The sequence below is a fragment of the Cyclopterus lumpus genome, chromosome 7 (assembly GCF_009769545.1).
Source record: "Cyclopterus lumpus isolate fCycLum1 chromosome 7, fCycLum1.pri, whole genome shotgun sequence".
Taxonomy (NCBI): domain Eukaryota; kingdom Metazoa; phylum Chordata; class Actinopteri; order Perciformes; family Cyclopteridae; genus Cyclopterus; species Cyclopterus lumpus.
In genome coordinates, this window is record NC_046972.1 from 13579412 (window position 1) to 13585610 (window position 6199).

Consider the following 6199-nt stretch of genomic DNA (forward strand, 5'->3'; position numbering starts at 1 on the left):
AGGTTGCCCTAACACTCCATCGTTTTATCTGGTGATATTCATCTATGTCGGCTCCTCTATCTTTTCCATATATTTCCAGGTGATGCGATATCACAAGCACATCTGTACATCTCCTCCTTTTCCCTGCTGTCTCCATGTTGCTCTCCTTATTTTCCCAATCTCCTTCCCTCTTTCCTCTCCCTCTGTTTTTCCTCCCACCTGCCTTCTTCTATCTTTCCTTCCATTTTCATACTGACGCCCCCCCACACCTCTCTCTCCCTTTCTCTCTGTCCCCTCTCCGCTCCAGCTCTCTCTCTCTCTCTCTCTCTCTCTCTCTCTCTCTCTCCTGTGCTCTGATGAATTGCCTTCCCCTCCCAGTGAACTCGACCGATAATCCTGGGGAAGCAGTAAAAGATCATCGATCAGCCCTGCAGACAGGCCCACAAGCCACAGCACAGGAACAACACGCTAACAACAAGCCTCTGCACTTGGCACTCAGTGTACGTATATATGTGCCTGTATGCACAGGCATGCATCCACATATATACGTGTGTCTGTGTGTGTGTGTGTGTGCGTGTTTGTGTGTGTCTCTGTGTGTGTGTGTGTGTGTGTGTGTGTGTGTGTGTGTGTGTGTGTGTGTGTGTCTGTGTATGTGGTAGTCAGTATGATAGAGTCCCTGTACATTTGCACATATGATGCATGCATGTAGAAAGTTGGACACAAGACATACGTTGCAGAGTCTATCACTGCTGGTTGTGTTTCATGTGCTATGTTTAGCTGCATGTGTCACCGGCATGCTTAGCATACACTGAAGAGTTCCCTCTGCTCATCCTGTTTCCTCACGTGATCCGCCCCCTGCTGTGTGTCATCTCCTTGGAATGTGTGCATATATATATGTGCTAATGTGCATACCTATGTGCATGTTTGTATGCGTTTGCCTCTTGAGTGTGTACGCTTGTCAGCATGTTTGTAAAGTATTTGTATATGTATGCAGCACACACAGAGGCCATAAATCATCTGGCATTCTCCAGGCTCATCCTGAAGGAGAGGAGAAAGCACATGATCTTGGGCAAAGCTTGATGGCTATGAAATTGACCAATTGATTGATTGAAACAATTAATATTGCACCATGCTTTTATGGCTGCAAAGCCAAGCAATCATTAGTTTGCAACAACCAAGTGAAGACAGCCGTATTGTTTTATAATTTCTACTGAAACATAGCAAAGCAGTAGCTACTGCTCCAGGCTTAGGATAATGATAAGCTACCAGCTATTGGTTTAAGTTATATGACATGACATGATAGTTTGGCTGTGCAAAGTCATGTATGAAGTCCATTCATCTTCATCCTCCATTTTGCACACACAAAAAAAGGCAGCTTGGGCGGTTCAAGCACAAGGCAGCCAATAGTCATTTTTCTATCCCCTTAAATATGACAAATGGAGTACTGCTTCTATTGAATCCCATTCTTTACATGCCATATTACAACGCACTGCTGTTCACCACTGTGGAGGGGCTTGACCATAAATAGCCAGTTGCTTTGAAAATAAATCTCCCCTTGGACAACCAATGAACTGTTTTGTCATTGAGGAGGCTCGCCATTCATACTTTATCTCCCTTTTTATTTTGGAACTGTTTGTGAGTTGTCCTTCAATGCCTTTCTCTCCGCTGCCTTTGTTCCTAATGTACTGGCAAGGCTGCCTTCATTAAGCCCTGTATGTGGCAAACACATTGATGTCCTATTTTGATTTTTCCCTATTTCATTTTGCGGTGATATACCCATAGCACTGCCACCAAGGCGGAAAATAAAGCCCCTAGAATGCATGAAGCCACCTGCTCTTTGTGAACAAGGTGACACCTTGTGGTCAAAGCAGAGAGCTGCGGCTTCCTCTGAAATCCAGCAAACGCAAAAAAACAAAAAAACAGGACAAGCTGACATACTGTGTAATGCAACTTGTTTCCTCCACAGAGCTAGCCTACAATTATCAGCTATTTCCAACTGAGAGAATGAGCCCGGCGCGGAACAAGAGCAAGGCACGCACAGCACCTCACGAGCCTCAAAGGACACCTGCAACAGGTATCTAAGGCATTTCGCCAGTTTGAGAAGGCGTTCCGGACCATGATTCTTCTAATACTTGGGGAATGACTTAATGTGGGGGTGTGTGTGAAGGTACCTGTTTCCCTGTGCTTTTTTTCTGAGAGTGAAACACCATCGCGGACATTGACAGATCACATGGGAATGTTCAATTGCAGGTTGTTGCGTCCTGCTGTCAATGGGTTCATCTGTCATAGGGCAAGGCTAGCTGGGAGGCAGGAGGAGGCAGGAGTGAGGGGCGTCACTTCTCCCATAGATGATGATCACACCGGGGCTCCTGCCAAGCCGGCTGCTGGCCCTGTCTTGCTCCTGCGGTCCTTTGGAATTCTTGTCTTTCAGTTCCAAGGCAATAATAATATTACAGCTTTGATCGAACACACTGACATCTGTTGAAGCAGACAGGGATTTTCCTACTTGAAATACACTACAGCTTTGTGTCTCTATCTTTCGAATCTTTTGGCAACATTGCTGTGTTGACTGTACTGACTCTTTGTTGAGATTAATTTAGCAGCTCAGGGAATAATTTTTGGCTGGATGATGAGACATTTCTCGCCACAAATGCCACACACACAGACAGATTCAGAGATAAGTCAAAACAGAGCCCTGCAGGGACATACATGATCTGAACAGCCTTCTCTCTCTCTTTATCTCTACCTGCAAGTGTGCCTTTCCATTACTGCACTCAAATACACTTTCTTGTGTCTTTCCCACACAGTCGTTACTTCGCCATTCTTCCTTTCTGCATTACTTCTTCTTCCTCCTTACAATATGTTGTTGTTACTGACACAAGGCCACACTTTCACATGTGCACCCTCTACAGTAACGGCCGGGAAGTGCCTTTGTTGTTACATGAGAAAAGATACAAACAGGAAGGCAGATTACAGCCCAGGAGTCATCTATCTGTCAACCACTTGACAGGAACATAGCACAGGCAAATATATGACTCTCCCATAAATCACAGCATCTCACTCTAACTAGCCTGTCTTGTGTGAGTAATTAGTAGTAACATGCAGAAGCATTTTCAGTGTCCCGAAATACCATTAGATCATTTTACTTTTGATTTTCAGTCACTTTTCTCCAAAACCCACACACTCAAATAGCCAAATGTTCCTGAAAATGATATGCATAAAACTGATTTAGGAGGCACTCAGGAAATCGATCATGCAACAGAATCGTTTAATGTTTAAGGAAGAGCCTTATGATTTGTAGATGTTGAAACAGAGTTCATATTCCACATTTAAAGATTAAAAAGAGGACCTTGTATTTTCATAGTGAGCCTTAACCGCCTTGTACCCCCTTGCAGCAGTCCCACCCCGAGAGCTCCATTGCTATTGCAAATGCTTTATGACGGGCAATTTAGCTTCAGCTGCTATCTGAGCCATCTCAGGAATGGACTCGCTTAGAATCAAGTACAATAAAGCAGAGAGGGAGGTGGAGAAAAAGAAGGGGGGAAGAGAGAAAATAAAGAGACAACAAGCTTGTCTGGACAGCCCCTCTGGACAAAAGGTTTGGGGGCAGGGTCTCCTGACATACACGCACACAAATGCAAACACTGGTTTCCCAGGCCCTCGGCTAGACAAGGAAAAGGCATACCTGTTTGTTTTCACTGGAGCTTCAAAACAAGGCCAAGCATGTGAGTGGATGTAGGCACACATGCTGGCTTTTCTATATGTATAATCTGCACACGTTGTTACTAAGTCAGTGTGTGTGTGTGTGTGTGTGTGTGTGTGTGTGTGTGTGTGTGTGTGTGTGTGTGTGTGTGTGTGTGTGTGTGTGTGTGTGTGTGCGCGTGTGTGCGTGTGTGCGTGTGTGTGTGTGTGAAACATTTGGTCCTCCACACTGGCTAGGCTTTGTTGAGTCTGCTGAGCTCCAGGAAATCTCCTGAGGCGAGGAGACAGATTTACACCCTTCCCCCTGAGAGGGCTTTACAGCCTGGGACCCAGCAGAGCAATGGAAGGGCCAAGAGCGCCAAGGGAAGAGCAGGGTGATGAGACAGAGAGGGAGAGGAGAGGAGAGGAGAGAAGAGAAGAGCAGGGAAGGATAAAGGGAGAGAGGACAAATGAAATATGGCAGAGATTCGGAAGGGGGGGGGGACTGGGATATCGATGGAATGCAACATGGCTGCTATTTGGTTGCCGCCTTTTCGCCTCTACTCACATACACTCTTTCTCTTGTATCTTGTGTTTCTCACTCTCAATTTATCCCTACTGCTCCTACACACTCATGCATAGACACACATGCACAAAGAGAGGCCATAAATCTGCCACTGAGTGCTGCTGGGATAGAGACACCTAAGACAGGCCTATGCTGTGTTTGGAGAGAATGCAGATGTACCTGCCTCCAGCACATCATCCTCTGTCCCTCTTCCCCTCCCTCATTCTCCTCCTCTCCGCCCCTTAATTTTATCCTCTCGATCTCCCTCCAGAGTTTTCTGTCTCATGTTCTTAACCCCTTTCAACCTTAACTTGGCTCATCTCTCCTCCACTCTCCACTCCCTTTTCTCTTTGGTCTCACTTTAAGGACTGACGCTCGCCCACTTGGGGGGAACAAAATGCTTCAGCCAAGTCTCATGCCATTGTTTTGTGCCAAGACAAGGCCGAGCTAGAGGATGCACAATAGTATGAACAGAAGGAAAGATATGGCACACTATAGGCGGGACCTTGTGGGGGAATAATAGTAACTACTACGGGGTCTCTGCAACCTGTTTGCTGCAGTTCTTATGTCTAAGAGCCAGTATCCATCATCCAGTGACAGCTCTAACTACCTGCTGAGTGATATCTGATGTCCTCAGATGGGCTACATCACAGCTATCTACCTCTACATGATATGTCGGAGATAAAGACAGACACCAGCATCACAAAAGAAACAGGAAAAGTCTTGAGCAGGTTTCATGTTTGCTCATAATGTAGAATGGTGATGGCAGGTGTAGGTTTTGAGGGGATCTATAAAAATTACTTTGTTAGTCAGACAACATAATAACAATAACTATAGGTAATGTTTCAACCCATCTGTATCAGCCGTGATGTCCTCCAGACAAAACAGACCTGCAAACCCACGCACACGCCCTCGCATTCGAAAAAAACGCAGTAACGCCTTTGCCTTGACATTATCACAACCCAACTTCACGTAGTCCCCCAGCAAAAACAAGGCCTCAAACACAGACACACATACGTAAACACACACCAACGAAACAGACGTGGCCTGTATGACCTGATTTACCATGAAGTAAACGGTTTAAGCCGCACATCTCACTCCAACACCTAAACACCTGACAGCCCTCTCATAAATAAGGCTGGCCAGCGACTCCTACATAATTTACACCTTGGCTATCTCCTAAGCTAACATGTAACAGGTCTCCACTCCATATTTCACCACTCAGAGCTCACCACTCACTGGGAAAAATAGAAGGGGGCAAGGGAACTTCAAAAGCTTCAGAGGACGGTCTGGATTTGGGGATGTGTTTTAGGGATTGAAGTTCCCTCGACCTGTGTGTGTGTGTGTGTGTGTGTGTGTGTGAGCATGCATGTGAGTGACCCTGGCCTGGGGCCTAGCCTAGCCTAGCCTAGCCACAGCCCAGCTCAGATCAAGGCCCACAGCCAAGAGTTCCACTTCTACATCTCCCATAAATCCTCCTGCCTTTGTCTGTTCTCTCTTTCACTGGCTGAAACTTATCCTCTTCCATTAAGAGTGATGGATCAGCACCTCTCAGGGCGTAAGAGACTCTGAGGTTACAGGTCCTTGCAAAGATTGTACTTTACACTGCAAATGTGAAAGAAATATACACATAGGCATACTTCCACATACGCTCCTAAACCAAACACGCAACATGAGACGTGAATTACATTTAAAGTCCGGGATGGGAGTTGTTGAAGTTGTTTGATGATGAAATTATTTCATAACAACTGATATGTATCTGCATTGGCAATTATTTGTATAATGGGTACAATGGTGTATCTCTTTTATGTTTATAGTTGCAGCCTTGTGGTTCTTAATTGTCAGGTACCTCCCTTGGATTTAGTAGCATCTGTGCTCCCTCTTGTGGCTGCTCCCCACCATGATCACATGCTACGTTTATCATAGCCATGCCTGCCATAGCTGTGTGTTCATTTGGTCTTATATAAACAATAA